This window comes from Marmota marmota, unplaced genomic scaffold (genome assembly GCF_001458135.2).
Source record: "Marmota marmota marmota unplaced genomic scaffold, marMar, whole genome shotgun sequence".
Classification (NCBI taxonomy): Eukaryota; Metazoa; Chordata; class Mammalia; order Rodentia; family Sciuridae; genus Marmota; species Marmota marmota.
Window position 1 is genome coordinate 5840044 of NW_025999869.1, and position 17592 is coordinate 5857635.

Consider the following 17592-nt stretch of genomic DNA (forward strand, 5'->3'; position numbering starts at 1 on the left):
ACAGTTTCAGTACCTTGCCCATGGTCACCTGGGTAGGAAAGAGGAAAGTAAATTCAAATCCAGTGCTTTGTCCACCCAGTCCAAGTGCCTGCTGCGGGCAAGGAGTCCTTTTAAGAATAAAGGTTAATGATGGTTAAAGCAACATGCGAGTCTAAAAAGTTTTAAGGTCAGGCTTTGGGCTTCTTTATGGGGAGCAAGACGTAGTGAGGAAGTCAAGGCCAATGTTGGTAGACAGGACTATGGCATTCAGCAGATGGATTGGGGAGCTCAAGTGATGAATCTGGCCTTTGCATCTTTAAATACCTTGGAAGGTCAGATTAGCACAGAAACCCTGATGCTGAAAGGAGTACTTGGTCCTCCCAGTTGGCAAACATTAGCTGGTTGAAATACTTCCTGATGGAAATACCGATAGCTCACTGACAAAAGTTCAAGCTTGTTTCTAAAGGTCATCTCAGCTGGCAGAGCAATTAGTTCAAGTTTGCCTTTTACTTTCCCTGGTGAGAGTTTTAGACAAAACCTCCAATTTTCATCCTCTTTGCAACATATGGTCAGTGACAAGAGACAACTTGAGACTGTATCTGGTACAGGGTGGGCAGTGATCAGAAAGATCCTCTTCGCCCGGGCCAGAACTGGTCAGATGCCCACAACTGGAGCGCAGGGCCAGCAGAGCCTGAGGAGAATCTCCAAAGACCACATTATGTGGCTTCCCCAAGGATGCCCCGCGCACCCCAGAAGCATCCAGGCACTTCCCGGACACACCACCAGGATATACTGCAAAGCCCATGGAGTTATACTACTGAAGCCCCAGCCCCTCCATACCCACCACCGTCCAGCTGGTACCCCAGCACCCTTTTCAGCTCTCCGCCTGGCCAGAATCTAATCAGATGAGTCCTCCTGCTTCAAGGTCTTTCGTACCCTTCCTTTTCTGCTCTCACTGTCAATCCCCTCAGTCACATCCTATCCCCTGTTTTCTCAACTGTTACAGCCACCTTGTCTTCATCTCACCTTCTATGCATCCTCCATCCTGCAGGGAAGCAGTCCTTCCAGAACCTCCATCTGACCTTGTCTTGACCCCACTTGAAATCTTTCTGTGGGTTCCCCATACCCTCACATGAAAGCCCAAACTCTGGCATGGTGCCACACTCTTCTGCAGTCTGGCTGGTCCCTGGTGCTCCCACACTCCACTTACTTCATGCTCACTCTGTCCTCTGTCTGCCTGCCTGGCTCCCCTCCTCCTGCCAACCCCTTGGTGGAATAGAGCTTGTCGTCTTCCACGTTCGCACAGTCTACGCCTCTGTAACAACCTTATGGCACAGTGGCCATGCTGCGCACTCAACAGGAGTTAGCCTTCTTCCTTCCAGGCTCCCAGGGCCCCAGGACCCTGCCTCTGGGACACCACTCTACAGCCTGAGTTCACAGGGCACTCGGGGCTGGAGGTGCTCTCTCTTCAGTGCGTTGTCCAGGACCTGGACACAGTAGCGCTCCCAGCCTGGAACTCAGGGCCTGAGTGCACCCCATTGCTGCACTGCTTCTGCTGACTCTGGCCCATGATGGCTGCGACTGAGCATCTTGTGGTCTCTGTGGAAGTCCCGGTGGGCCTTCCATGGAATTCCTCCTCCACCTTTTTCACCAGCCAAACACAGGTCACTCCTCCTCCCCCATTGTAGGGAAGCACCAAATATTACCAAATAGACGACTCCTTTTCAATAGAAATCCATAGATGTAACTTCCTTACAAAATGGCGGTATGTCAATGTTATTCTTAACATTTCTTTTTTCTTTCTCTCCCCATTTTTTCCTCCCTCATTGTCTCTCTTTTTAAAACATAGTGAGAGTTCCCTTAAAGCAGGATTTATTGTATTTTTACAACCAAGAGGGGAATACTACTTACCAGCTTGACTGGTGGAAAATGTCCAAGCTGCACAGTTCACTAGTTTATATTACCTAATAGAGAGATAAATAAGCCATGATTCTTCTTAAGGACTGGCTTTTAATTAGATTTTTAATGGATACTCTTTGACTTGCCCAAGCATAAGTACTGCAGTATTAGTTCATTATTGTGATTAAAAGCAGCTAATAATGATCATAACTAAATAATTCCCTCCAGTGCTGCATCTCAGCGTGGTGCCCTGAGTGCTGGCCTGAGCTGCCTCTTCTCTGTGGTGCACAGCAGGGACACTGGTTTGAGCTGGAGGCCTGGAAGCCCGCAGTGCTCAGAGCCTGTGTCTCATGTGGTGCTCAAAACACCCTCCACTTCATTTCTCTGATGTCTGAGGTTTCTGGAAAGCTTCAACCTATTGCAATATTTCCCTAAGTATATTCAGGTCGCCAGTTGGGATGTAAGTTGGGAAGGCCAACTAACCAGAGGTTTAAGCTGGTAAATGGCCAAATCAAAGGCTCAGCAGCTTTGACCTTGGCCACCTGTCTGAGAACTAAAATTTGCAGCATCCTCCTCTTTAACCCCCAGTTCTTTTGCCTTAGAGGTGTAGAGGTGCAGAGGTGGATGGATTGGCTGAAGAGCCCACTGCTTATGTGGGGTGATTACTCTTTGTTCTTTAGTGAGTGTGTGTGTGTGTGTGTGTGTGTGTGTGTGTGTGAGAGAGAGAGAGAGAGAGAGAGAGAGAGAGAGAGAGAGAGAGAGAGAGAGAGAGAGAGAGAGTGTTTGCTAAATGGATACAGGGGGAAGAAGTCCACTTTTGAAAATGCCTGAAAGGAAAATAATAACAACCACAATTAGCCTTACTATTCACATTTCATTTTTGTTGTTTTGTCCTTTCCTGGGATTGTTCTGTTTTGTTTTTTTTTTTCCTTCCCTTTTTTCCAGAAGTGGCATCATGTTGTCACCATAGTAATGCATCATGAAAGTTTTCCCATGTCATTAAATCATCTTGTACAGAAACATTTTTAAGGTCTGCCAACAATGTCTCTACATAAATATACCATGATTTATTAATCTCTGTCTTCCATTAGACATTTAGATGATGTTAAAACTTTTACTATGAACAACACTTCAATTAATTTCTTATTCAAAAAATATTGCAGCATGCTCTGATTATCTCCTTGGGTGAAAATGTTAGATGATGGTCAAAGGGAGTGAGAGCTGAGGGTTTGCTGTGTCCTGCCAAATTATTTCCACGGACAGTTTTGAGTATATGAGGGTTGAATACTTCTTTCCCAGCACTGGGAATTATCATTTTTGATTAGTAATTTTTCTACATTTCAAGGCACAGGTAATGGTAGATGATTTAATTTGTACTATTTTTTGGGTCATATAAGTTGGGTTGAACATCTCTTCATGCACATGTTAGCCATTTGAATTTCTTATTTTGCATATTGCCTTTACTTGGATTTTTTGCTCATTTTATGATGTTAATGTTGGTGTGATTATCTTTTGAAGGGCTGAGATAGCCCTGACCTACTAGAGATTATTTTCCTCCAAGACTATGTCACTTCAAGCTAAAGAGGAAGACAGAGTCTGGTGTGGGATTGGGAATACTATGGCACACTGAATCAGCCTGGTGTTATTTGTGTTGCTAGAGCATGTTTCAGTCCTGGATCTGCCATTTACTAACACACCTCTCTTCATCTATCCACTGGGATAATAACCACTATCTCGCAGTTTTCTCTAGTGACAAGTGGCAAGTGTTGGAAAGCTTATAAAACATGGTGCTGGCACAAAGATGAAAGCCATTGAAAGGCACCATTACCATCCCTTGAGAGGCTGTGCAGAGTGTGTCTGGTTTTCTTCTCAGTCATATCATTTTTGAGTAGACTTATGTAGCCATTGGTGTCTCCCTTACCAAACTCAGCCCCCTTCTCTTGGCTGAAGGGACAGGGGAAGAGGTGCATGGTGTATTAGGAAGAAATCTTCTAGCCCTATGGAGTGGGCCCTTGGGGGATTCAGAGATCTCCCTTTCATCTTGGCCCATGGTCATGGGAATAGAATAGCTCCCAAGGCCTTGGGATGCCTTGGGGAGACTGCCTGGCCTCTGTATTCCCCAGGAGTGAAAGGGGAGCTGGTGGGTCGAGGTGAAGGCTAAGACAAAGGTCAGTTAAAAAGAGGATCGTACTGGTGGTCAGACCCCTCCCATCCATTCTCAGGAGACACAGGCTTAGAACCTCTGGGGACACCAGGATGCTGGTTGACTCTAAATGCTTCAGAGGGGCTGCCTGGGAGGAGGGCAGTGGATTTTACAGGACTCTTGTATGAACCCTGGCCCTGCTCTGGGGATGGCTCCCATGTTATCTGCTTGGTGTTGAGGAAGGAGTGCATCTTTTGTCTTGTTTGATCCGGGCATCCTGGGAACCACTAGACAGCTGCTGTGAGGTGGGCGCTGAGTGTTCATCTGGCTGAAGAGGGGGTCTAGCTGTGTTTGGAGTGCACTTGAGACAGGCATTAGCCTTACTTCTTACAAACTTGGAAGACTCTATAAGGAATCTTCCTTGAGCATTCTAGGCAAAACTACAGGCCTAGTGTTGAACCTGCCCACCAGAATTAATACGACTACCGAGCGTGGTGGCACACACATGTAATCCCAGCAGCTCAGGAAGCTGAGGCAAGAGGATCACAAGTTAGAGGACAGCCTTAGCAACCTCCTGAGGCAACTTAGTGAGAGTCTGTCTCAAAATAAAAAAAAACAAAATTTTAAATGCCCCCAATCCCCCGCTGGGGATGTGGCTCAGTGGTTAAGCACTTCTGAGTTCAATCCCTGGTACAAAAAAAAAAAAAGTTACATATGACTGTTTAACCATGTGAACTTTGCTCCTCTGGGCTTCTGTTTCTTCAAGGATCATAGTAATCGTTTCCACACCTTCCTCAAAGCAAAAGTGTTGAGGATAAAATTGAGTAATAGGAATAAAAGGTGAAAGCTCATCATGTCAAAGTGAGCAGTTAGGCTGGCTTCTAGTTTCAAAACTGCCAGGGAAAAGCCCTCTAAAGCTCCTATTTCCCTTTCATTGAAATGAAGAGGTTTGACTGGAAAATCTCTTCCATCCCTGTAGCTATCACATTCCGGAAGTCTATGGGAGACGTTCAGAGGGATTCATCCCATAACATGGACAGCAGTCCTAGAATTGAATCAATATTGAAAGAAATCAAGGGTCACAGGGCAGAGGATGAACAAAGAAGTCAGGGCTCGGCCTTTCTCGTAGCTGTAGTCAGGCATGAGAAGCAGTAACGCTAAGGCGACCAGCACATAAAAATACATTAAATTTGGCAGTAAAAGACCCAGACTCAAATTTTGGCTCAGTCTCTTTCTGTGAAACTTGAACGAAGTCCTTTAATCTCCCCAGACTCAGTTTCCATCTCTGTTTAAAAAAACGATAATACACTGGGTCTGGTGAATAGAATATAAGATTGTGTCTAAAAATACCTGCCAGCGATAGGCCCCATGCATGGTGGGCACTCACCAATGGGACTGCCACTGCTCTCGTTGGACTACCTCGCAGAAGTTTCCATCTCAGACCCCCAAGATCAAGGGCCAGAGCCCCAGAGCTGGGAATATTTATGCAGGCAAAGGTTACTTGCTCTTCACCCCAGCTCCCTTTCCCACTTCAGTTAGGGTCCTTCCAGGAGGTCAGAGGTGAGTCGCAGGGTTGAGCCTGACTTTTAATGATCCAAGGTGGTGTATGTGTTTATTTCTTCAGAGAGAGTAACAATATACAATTTCCTGACACCAGGCAGAATGAAAAGGTGTTCATTTGTAATGAGCCGGTTTGGTTCCTTGAGTCCTTTCCTTATGAAAATAATTTACTCTGCTAATTACATCACATTAACCAACTACTTCCGGTACAGATTAAAGGACTGCTTTTCCAAATCATTCCATAAATTAAAAGCAGTCCTCTCAGATACATGATTTCATGGATAAATACTGCATTTGTGTTGTCAGAATTTATGTTGAGAGGAAATGGAGGAAATGTATCCTTAAAGAAATATTTTGCAGTAGTTGTTAACACCTTCCACTCCTTCTGCTCACGGCTTCTAGCACCGTAATATAAATGTGCAAGCTGTTAGGGTGAGATGCACATTCTGAAGCTTCGGGGGCCACCTGTCTGCGAGGCTGACTTGTTATTTAAATTCCCTTTGCATTTCACAGATTTAAGTACTGCCAGGGTCCTAATTTATGATGTTCACATCACACACATAGAACTTTCACTTGGCTCTCCATTTCCCATGCACGCCGGCACTCCAGGGAGGAAGTCAGTCGTGGCCGCAGGTGGAATGGATTGTGGAGCAAGGAGTCCCCCGTGGGGTGTAAAGAGCAGAAGAGAGCATCCACAAAGCCCCTTGGAATGTGGCAGTGTTTGGACACCTCAGTTCCAAGAAATCTGTCCCTGCCCTTTCCATCAGCCACAAAAGAATCAAGGGAACATGGGAAGGAGCAAAGCCAGCTAAGGAAGGAATTGCTGAAAGAGATCCTCTGCTCCTGGTGGGAAAGAAATCCACATCCCTCCTTCCAGGGATGAACTCAGTGGGATGTAGAAGGGCAAGGCTGTAATATGATCAAATCAAATGACCTTAGAGAACACAGAAGTGACCATCATCTCTGGTGCTATGGCTAGTCGTGGCTGCACTCAGCTGGTGCTGGGACTGGGTTGACGTTTAGAATTTTGACTTTCCCTCTGGGTATCTGCAGCAGTCAATGTGCTAATTTGTCCAAGTTTCATATTTAAGCTTGGCAGGCCAACAACTGTACCAAATGCTCAACAGGTACATTTTTAAAACTGTCAAACACATTTCTATTGCAGAATGTAAAAAACAGCTTAGAGAAGGGTTTAATTTGAACAAGTTTATACACACATCTGCAGAGACACATGTGTGCACATACACCCACACACATAGCCTCTTGGGTGGCATTAACTTTCCTGTTGTGTCCTTCATTCCTGGAAGGTCTTTATCCTCCCTGGCTCCATGGAGAAGTTCTAGGTATGGGGTAAAGGCAGGCAGGGAACACTCATGGGGAAATGATGACAGTGGCAATTATGGGGCCCCTCTATGTTCAAGGAAGAGTCATGGGTGAAGAAAGCTCACAGTCTCTGCTTTTAATGGATTGACATTGTCCTGGGAAGAGAGATACATGAAATCCTTTCAAAAAGCCTAATGAAAGAAGAAAATGAAGGGGGATGATACACTAGTGGCGGGTAGCTGGGGTGAGAAGACAGGGACGGGCTTGGCTAGTTCCAGGGTCAGAAAGGAGGCCAGAGAGGTGGAGGACAGTGAGTGAGCAGGGAGTGGGGCCACATCGATAAGGTGACATGGAGACGCAGATAAAATCATAAAGAGGCAGGCAGAGGCCAGATCTTTTGGGATCAGGGCAGGAACAAAGATGGTGAGTCCTTGACTGTACCATGAAGGTCGTGAGGACTAAGCACTTTCCAGGTCCATTCCTGCACGTCATATGAGGTGCCCAGAGCCTTGTGAGCACGACACAAATGGGGAGCTTATCTCACACGGGTGACGATTTTGCATGGAAGGATGCCTGGTGGACATCTGTCACATTAACTCCAGGAGCTCTTTCTGGCAGTTCTTTCTTGACTTTCAGGAGAGTCAAACAGCCCAAGCAGAGGCACAGACTCCATCTCTCTGGGTACCTTTCTGGCCCTGGAGGGTGGCGGGTAGGGGAATGATTTTCTCACCTTGATTCTTATCATGGAACTCATCATGCTACTCAACTGAAGGGGGAGGGAGGGTGGTTCTTAGAGCATACATCACGGCCTTGGGTGAATGCTAATCTAGCATTTTCCCAGAAAGAACTAGAAGCATCTCATTGATGCTTGCCTCAAAGTCTTCCTAGTCTAATCACTCAGGGGTCCTTGTGTGCACTGTGGATAGCTTAAAGAAACAATCCAGTCTTGGCCTTCTCAGCATCTGGGTGGGGCTCAGTTAGATCTGTAGTAAGGTCAACTAGAGACAGAACAGGGAAATGTGGTTAGGACTGTGTCCCCACTGTCCTCTCCTGTGTGGTTAACAGAATGCTCTCTGCCATCAAAACTACTGGGTGGATAGGAAGGGGCAGATTTGCAGGCCTGGGAGTCTCCAAGAACAGTGGCATTTATTATCATGGATAAGGGGAGAATTCAGACCTGAGGGATGAGAGACCTGGGTTCTAGACCAAAGCTTCCCCAGGTCAACATCAGACCTCAGGCCCTTAGTTAGTGACTTGAGCCCTGGTGTCTGTGACACAGGGCCCCTGTGGGCACTGCAGTTCCCATGTAGGATGGGTAGGAGATTCATGATAAGCCAATATCTGAAGGGGCTGAGACTTGCCCCTTTTGAGAGGTGCTCAGACACCTGTTGATTTTTCTGATCCCAGTTCTGAGTGGACTCAGTCCTAGGGTGGTCACCGCCTGGCACAGCCCAGTGGGCACTGTCCTCATCCTGTTGTGTGTAGCTCTTCTCTGTCCATACCTGTGCTCCAGGTCAGCCTCAGGATTGAACCTCACTGAGAAGCAGGGACCAGGGCTTTGTCATTCAGTGCAATAGAGAAGAGACTCGTGGAGTCCTGATCCAGACTCCCAGCCGACGATGTCCACTCTGTAGCTGTAGCGTGTCTCCAGGGAAGTGGGCACATGAAACCACAGAGAACTCTTCTCCTGGGGAGCCCAGCTGGTTATTTAAATGACAAAAGCCGGAAGTCTTAGTCTGTTCAGGCTACCCTAACAAAATGTCATAGACTGGGTGGTTTATCCATAGCAAACTGTATTTCTCATGGTTCTGGAGACTGGAAGTCCCAGACCTGTGTGCCAGCATGGTCAGGTTCCAGTGAGGGCCACTCTTCCAGGTGGCAGTCTGTGGACTTGTCATTTGTCCTCATCTGGTAGAAGGAGGGTGAGAGCCCTCTGGGGCTTTTTGCAGAGATTCTACTCCCACTCCTGAGGGCTCTGCCCTCATGATCTAATCACCCCAACCCACCTCCTAATGCCATCATCTTGAGCATGAGAATTCTGGTATATGGATATCGGGGGTGGGCACAGAAGTGCAGACCACAGCACCTGCCAAATGGAGAGTCCGCCCCTCCCCAAGGGCAGCTGCTCCTCAGTGTCAACGTGACAGGTCCCCTGGTGATGTGGGGCTGACATACTCTTTTTAGCTTGTTTTAAGTCAAGCCAGAAAGTTAGACTTTGGAGAGTCTCGTATCTTTAAAATGTTGTCAACAAATTCTTTAAAAAGTGTTTGTTTTATGGGCTGGACATACCAATTATACTTGTAGAGTGAAGGAAGCCCATCCAAGACTTCTACAGTCTAACATCCTGAAGCAAGGGCTTTGGCACAGACTGCCCTGGGTTCAAATCCCTGCTCTTGAACTTCCTGACAATGCACTTCAGGTACATGACTTGGCATCTCCATGATGTGGGGATCCTGACGCCACTTTGCAGACTCACTGTAGGGTAGGATGCAGAATGCTTCCCACAGGGCCTGGGGCAAGTGTTGCATGGATAAACACCATGGCTCCTCTTGTCCCCTGTTCTCAAGTACATGTGAAGCCTAAGCTGCCTGCCACCTGGCTTTGCTCCTGGAAGAGAGAAGGATCCTTTATCAAATGGTCTCCTCTATAGACTCTGGCCTTCTGGGATTGGAGAAATTGTAACTTTCTATTTTCCAGGAAGATTCTGACAGTGATTCCTTAACAAGATGGTCAAGGGTGCAGGAGCTTGTGTTCAGCAACTTGAGCACCAGCTCGCACGTGACAGCTTGGGTTCTGGGAGTGTGGGCTCCGATCTAAATAAACCCCTTACTCCAGGGTGCTCTTCGGCTCCCTCGGTGCTCTCTCCAGCTGTGTCCCTTGCTTTCAACATTGTGACATCCTCACCGTGTTTGGTCTGAGAGAGTGACTTCATGACCTGGATTATTGTGGCAGCTCTTCTTTTCTACCTTCTGTAGCAGCAGGAAGTCCTTTCCCTAGAGAGGTGTATTCTCCAACCCCAAGGCATCTTATTTACCCTTTGGGCCAGCCTGTTGTCCCAATCTCATATAAGGAGTGAGAGCTAGTGGGGGTTCTCACAGAGGTGTGGTAAACCCAGAAATGAAGCAGCGTTAGAAATTAACTTTGCTGTGTTCCAGACAGATCCACAGGCCAGCATCCAGAGGCCCACTCTTGAGGGATGCTGTTGGCACCGTGGCACCATCTCAGATCTTTGCTTTTTTCTAGTACTGGGAACTGAACCCCCAGGTTCTTGCACATGCTAAGCAAGCCTCTACCACTGAGTTATGTCTCCTTTTTATTTTCTTGCTAAGTTGCCGCTGAGGCTGCCTCAAACTTGAAATCTTCTTGCGTCAGCCTCCCAAGTCGCTGAGATTTCAAGCATGCACCATCAAGCCCAGCTCTACCTCAGACATACTTGCAGTGCAGGATTTCATTCATGACACACAATTAAACATCTCTGAATTGTCTCCTCCTTTCCCATGTCAGGCAGCCATTGCCTGCTCCTCTACTTCTTCCAATACTCCTCCCAGTGTATCCCAAGCTGCTTCTTCCTCTTTGACTTGCATCCTTACCTTTCGGATCTAGTTTCTTCCTAACTCCATCTTTCCATTTTAAATCATGCTCATCTTCCTGATTATCCTGGTTCATGCCTCTCCCAGAAGCCCCCGTACCACTATAACAGCAAGCAGGCAGCAGACTTTGTGTTGGAATGCAAACCAGCTGCAAATACATGTGCATCAGGAACTTGTCCCATCACATTAACACAATGGGTGTCACAGGCACAGAAAGATGCCATTTGATGGGTAGCTCTTTTGATAGGCAAGGTATTTGAGAGGCAGTGGGAGAAGACCTTTTGTGCAAGAATGTAACGGTCCCAATATCTGCCCTGGTGCTGGTCTCACTTGATGCTGTAGGAGGTTCTGTGCTTTATATCTTCTAAAGTGGACTCATCATTTAATTCACTAAGTCCTGGGTGAGCCACCAGGTTTGTGTCTTACTTTCTATAGCTGACCTCATCTAGATCTTGAGTTTCTCACTGACATAAAGAAAGGAGAAAACCCCCAAACCTTCCCCATGAAGGTTTTGGCATATCGTGTTTATGACTGTAGAGTCTCTTTGGAGTACCTGCTAGGTATTCCTCGCTCCGTATTCCTGGTAACTCCGTTTTCCTAGAGGGAGAGACACTCGTGCAGCCCTCGTAGCCAGGTTGGAGCTGCAGGCCCAGCTACACTCTGTAGGTCACATTTCCCTCCAGGCCCTGGCACATCTTTCCTCGTGCTCCCTCTAAGGGTTTTCGCACCCTTGCCCTGGAGACCGTGGACCCTCGACCCTGACTCAGCACCTTCCACATCCCCCACTGGAAGCTCACGAGCAATGTCAGATGCTGCTTTTCATCTCCTAAAGCTGTTTCTGAATTCACTGTGTCTGGTTTCTAGCTGCCTCATGTGAGTGCCAGGGTACTTGGCAAAGGGGTCTCCTCCTAGAGAAGGGAAAGGTGGGGGGAGGCGACTTGCTCTGTCTCCTCCCAGTGCATCTGGGGCTGGCCTCCTCCACCCACCCCTCAGACCTCAGCTCAGGATCAGGGGAAACTGGCCATCCTCCACTTCCCTCCCCAAGGCCCGTCCCCCTTAATATCTCTGCTATTGTTCCGAAGAACATCCCTGCCCCTTCCTGGTTGAAGGGAACTCCCCACCACACATCCCTGCTCCTCTCTTCCCTGAGTTGCATGTGGAAGCTGATCTTTTCTTTCCCAGAACCCCAAACCCTGATGTGGCCTTAATAGGAGATAAGACAGAGAAAGACCATCTTGCTTATTAGAAAAAAGGAAATATACCAGGAATATTTTTAAAATATTGACACCATTTTACTTACAACACAACAGGTAAGGCTGAGTCCATTTTATTATTTTACAAGCTGAGAAAACTGAGGCTCAGAGAGGTTAGGAGACTGCCAAGGTCACACAGCTTGTGGGGAGCACATCCAGGAAGAACATGTGAGTGTGCTCACTCCGGGTAGCACATTCCTTCTGTGGCACTGGGCCACCTCCCCTGCTAGGACACCCTTTTCCTTCACAGGAGTGTGAAGTCAGCCGTGGGGCACCATCAGCTCCACCAATCTGCTCCCTTGTCTCTTAAAGTGATTATAAAGTAGAAACCATGAAATCTGCAGCTGTAGGAACGGCAGGAATTCTGCCTCAAATAGGCACAGATCCTGGAAGCCAGCAGTTAGTGCTGAAGTCACTGTGAGCCTCATTTAATCTTTTTTTTTTTTTTTTTTAAGAGATTGCCAGCCATGAATGTCTGGGAGGTGGCCAATGATCCATTATAAGCACTAAATAATTTGTAAGTCAAACCTCTCTATTGATGGCAATGTGATGTCAAAATCACTCAACTCAATAACACACGTCGAAAAGACAAATCAATTATGCCTGGGCCTCTCCAGGTGGGTGGGGAAGGCAGCACATGGAGATGTAAGTATGTATAAACACATATATTTAATGGAGTGCAGAAGGAGCAGAAACTGGCACAATAACTAAAGAATCTTTCAGACTCTGCCCTTTGCTTTGCTGGGAAACCTGCCCAACCGAGAATCCACAAAGACCCTGAATGGAGTCTGAGCCCCCTCATCCACTGAGCATATGAAAAAGCCAGACCCCTGCTGCTCATAGCAAGGGCTCTGGAACCTGCTTCGGCTGCCTTCTGTATGATGCTATTTACCTGTGAAGAAAGACTGTGCACCCCACGCCACCACCTCTCCAAGGCCCCCCTGCTCCTACCTGAACATCCATGAAGGTTGCCCAACTAATTCCAGGCTGCCACTCGTTCCCAAGGATAAGCCAGACCATACCAGGCCTCTCTGCTCAAGCCAGGCTCCATGGGTTTCCACTGTACCTAGAATAAAATCCTGCCTGGGACCTGGCCAATACCCTGTGGTCACTACAAACTTCTCTGACTTCACCTCTTACCTTGCCTACTGCTCCCCCTAGGCTGCAGCCTCTCGGGGGGGGGGGGGGGACTTGCTTGTCTCACTCAGAGTGGTCCAGATGTTCCTGAATTGGAGCCCTTACTCAATCTCTGCCTGAATATCCTTCTTTTGACTTTGCAGTCACTCAAGTCAAAACTTAGATGTCTTTCCTAACCTGTTACTCTTTGTTGTATTTTTCTGTGTTGTTTTCCTTATCACTTATCTCCACCTGAAATGATCTTATTGACTTGATTATTACCCAGCCCTCCCAACTGTAATGGAAGGTTGCAGAAGGCAGGTGATTTCTCTTACAGTTGTAGCCACAGTACCTAGGGTGCTTCTTGGCTCATGGTTGGCATCCTTGAGAAACCTGTTGATTGACTGGAATGATTCTTTCTTTCTCCATAACTGACGGTTTCCTTGAACACTTGAGCAATGCTATGGTTTGAATCTTAAATCTCTACCAAAGGACCATGTATTAAAGCCTTGGTCCCCAACCTGTGGTAGGAGGCAGAGCCTAAGTGGCAGGTCTTAAGGACTTCCCAAGAAGTCCTCAAGAAGAGCAGCTCTTCTCCATCACACACTCCCCCCATGATGGGATTTTGAACCAGTGCTATTGTTCCAAATAATGGGGACATTAGGTCATGGACTGGATCCTTCTGAAGTATGGGTTTAAATAAACTTTTCCTCTTTATAAGCTTATTATCTCAGGCATTTTGTTACTGTGATGGAAATTTGACTAACACAGCAACAAACATACTGAACTTTATCAGATATCCAATCATTCATGTTTGTTCAACAAAAAAACCCTGTCAACCTATAATTCTGACTCAGTGAAAATATTCACTAATCTCCTACTATTTTCCAGCCCTCATGTCAGTGAATGGGGCCAGAAAACAGCCTTGGATCTCAAGGAATTCAAGATCTGAGAAGTTCCATTGTTCAATATGGGAAGAGATATAACAAAGGTGTGCATCAAATCCTCAGAAAATGGGACCATAGGTCAGGAAGGCTTTGAAAAGGAGATAAACATTGAGCCAATTCTAGAGAATGTGTAGGAGGTAGGCAAACAAGGAGTTGAACGAAGTATTCTAAGCCCAAGAGAAGCAAATATCCAGAGATACCCAAGTGCCTGGCAGACATCATCCCACAGGCTAAAGGACCCCAGGAAGAAGTAGGAAGCAGGGAGGCAGAGAGGGGCTAGATTGGGCAGGACTGTCATCATTTTAAGGAGCTTAGACCTTATTATGAAACAAGTGTAAATCTTTAAGAAGGAGAGTACCATATGTGGATCTGGAATGTCCCTTCAAAGTGCAGGTGTTGAAGGTTTGGTCACAAGTCAGTGGTGCTATTGGGAGGTGGTGGAACCTGTAGGAGTGGGGCTAGCGGGAGGAAGGTATTTCACTGGGGCTTGACCTTGAAGGGGGTATTGGGACCCAGCCCCTCCAGCCCCTTAGTGCGCCTCTCTGGCTGCTGTGAGGTGAACATCTTTTTTTTTTTTTTAAGAGAGAGAGAGAAAAAAAAATTTTTTAATATTTATTTTTTAGTTTTCGGTGGACACAACATCTTTATTTTATCTTTATGTGGTGCTGAGGATCGAACCCAGTGTCCCGCACATGCCAGGCAAGCGCGCTACCGCTTGAGCCACATCCCCAGCCCCAAGGTGAACATCTTTGCTTTGTCTTATGCTCCCTGCCATGACGTACTGCCCCTCCACAGGCCCAAAGCAAGAGGTCCAGGCCACATGGACTGACACTTCTGACACTGTGTGCCAAAGTAAATCTCCTTCTAAAGTATTTATCTCCCATATTTTGTCATAGTGATAGGAAGCTGAGCAGCACCGCAAATGACTGGCTTGCGTTGGAGGAAGATCACTCTGGCTGTCATGGAAAGGACATATCAGAAAAGAAACCATCTAGCAGTAATGCTGGACTGAGAAAGAGACCCTGTTGGTCAGGACTAGAGGCATATAATAATTTTCTAGAGTTATAACAAATTACCACAAACTGGGTGATTTAAAACAACAGAAGTGTAGTCTCTCACAGTTCTGGAGGACAGAAGTCCCAACTCCAGGTGTGGGCAGGGCTGTGCTCCCTCCACAGCCTCTAGGGCAGGACCCTTCCTGCCTCTTCCAGCCTGGTGGCCCTGGGCATTCCTGGGCTTGTGGCTGCACACCTCAAGTCCTCACATCCATCTTCTCATGTCCCTCTGTTTTCTGTTATTTGCATCTTGTGGCACTGTTTCTCCTGAGAAGACAACAGTCATGTTAGTGATAACTAATCTCCATACAACCGCGTCTGCAGAGGTCCCTTTTCAACATTAAGGTCGGGTTTGCAGATGGAGGAGGGGGGACTTAACACATCTTTTGGGGAGAGGCAATTCAGTGAATGGAAGGTAGGGGGAAGTTCCAGAGTTGACTAGAGATGAATTTTAGAAGTCTTAGAGGCTAAGCAGATGTGAAATCCTGAAGGAGGGGTGGAAGGAGGGCCACTCACTGTATGGAGACCCTGCTCTCCTGCAGTGTTTTCCGCATTTAGCGCATCTCATCGCCACTGCAGCTGGGGTCCGGGGAAAGGGAGAAATGGCAGAGTAGGCTGCTTCTTAAGAAGGATGAAAACGGGATGAAACCTTAGGTTCCTCAAAATCCAGGCGGGAAGCCAAAGTGAAAATCTAGTTGCTGAATTCAATTGATCACGGAAGAGAGAGGGCCACAGACATAGGGTGTTTCTCTGGCGGAGGAAAGGGCGGGGGGGCGCACCTGTCTCCAGCGCAGGCGACTGACCCTCATGCGTCCTGGAGCAGGGCCCAAATAATTTGGCCTGAGACCTTTGGAACCGGGAGGCCGACTCCACGGCGGAGCTCCTTTCCGAAGGGCACTGACACGCGCAGGAAGCAGTGGCTCGCAGGACCACCCCCTCTTCTTGGGCCCTGACAACCCCGGGTCCTGTTCTGACGCGGCTCCTCCGGTGCCTATCGCTGAGCCGCTTTGCCATCCCGACCAAACGCAGCCGCCTTCCCGGTCCCCGCCTTTCAGCACGTTTACCTGGAGGTGGCAGTTCTGAGCTGCTTCCGCCTGTCCTTTGAATCAGAGAGGGCTGGGCGGTGGCCTCTGCCGTGGAAGGGGGACTGAATTCGCAGGCACCAGACGGAGGCGATGACGGGTCCTTCAGCAGTGCCGAGAGGGCGCCGGGGTGGCCTGCGTGGGACCCACCTTCCTTCCACCGGGAACCAACGGGTTTGGCCAGGGCAGCGCCCAATAGTGGACTGCCTAGTGGGGAGCCGAGGAAGTGGCCTCCCACGTGGCGCAGGGGATTGACAGACAGCTGATGGGTGCTCACGCTGTTATTCCTTTGGCCATTTTCCCTCGTCTGTACCCCGGATGGTTGGGAAAGTCTGGTGCCTCTTTGGTGGCCTTGACAAGCCTTGCTCCTCATCTGACCTAGCTAATGGGCCCCAGGGAAGGAAGTTGCCGGAGAGAAGAGCTGCCCCTGACTCTGGCCACATATATCTCCCAAGTACAGGAGGCACAAAGGGGGACCACAGCCGCCTTATAAATCTGTTGTGGCCTCTTGACCTCCGAGAAATAATAAATAGTATTCTCGCAGGCTGTCCTCAAGATATGAAGACGTTTTGTGAAAACATCTGGCATTCATTGACTCAGGAAAAGGAAGAAAAAAAAAGTCAGGAGCCTTGGGACAGAATTTCATTTTCTTTTCATGTTGCCATGTGGGTGAAGGAGCCTTCGTGGTCTGCAGGCAAGCGCAGGGCGGGGTACATGGGCTCCCTTTCAAGTTTTAAAGGGGACATAAAAAATGCACATGCATTTCTGTGAAGTGCGCTGGCAGGGGGCATCTTCTCGAAGGAGGCCTGGGAGATCCGGTTATTGTAACTTGCCATCAGTGTGTCTTCTTTCCTCCTAGTCCTATGAAGTTTTCTCTGTGCTGCCCTCTGGGAACACTGGGGTCACAAATTGTGGATTCTGCAGGTTTAGGAGAGACCAGAGTATGCAGGCTTGAAATGGATAAGAGCCTGGAGCTGACTCCTGCTCCCTCACCTTCCTTCTCCCCCCGCCCCCACAGGAGCTCTCTCGCTCGCTTGCTCTCTCTCTCTCTCTCTCTCTCTCTCTCTCTCTCTCTCTCTCTCTCCTTGTATAGAACAACCTGGCTCCTACCAGACCCTCTGTGGAATGCATGGTAGTTCCTCTCTGAAGGGTGGCTTTCTGACTTTCCCAGGGGATAAGCTGAGATTGTCCTTCCCCTGCACAATAGTTGGCTGCTCTTTGATCAGCGAATTTAAATCAGAATAGGTCTTAGGTAGCCAAAGTGGCTTAAAATGTTAGCAAACAGTGGGATCCCTTTTAATTTTTAAAGGGAGCTCTAATTCTACCCTTTATGACTTGCTTAATTATCTTGGGCCCCTGAACAGCTGTCTATTGATTCCAATTAACATGATTGACATCCCCTCTGGAAGGTAAAAGCTAATCAATGGCAGGGTCCCCCACTGAGAATTCATTTCCTTCTTGGAGTCATTCCTGGGCAGGAGGAAACTTAAATAGAGGATGGTGATTCAGCACCTAGAGCTCTGATTTGCTCTTTATATACAGCTGCCCAGTGTCTGGTATGGGAAAGGCTAGAAACTTAAGAAATGGCAATTTATTTTTGAACCAAACTAGAGTTAATCTGTTGGCTTTTGTTTTTTTCTTGTTT

At 47.7% G+C, this 17592-nt stretch overlaps 1 protein-coding gene across 1 annotated transcript in view; it reads left to right on the plus strand.

Annotated features, from left to right (window-relative positions):
- Positions 1-17592, plus strand: part of Slit3 (slit guidance ligand 3) — a 563280-nt gene that overhangs the window by 210494 nt on the left and 335194 nt on the right. The gene's annotated exons all lie outside the window — the stretch shown is intronic.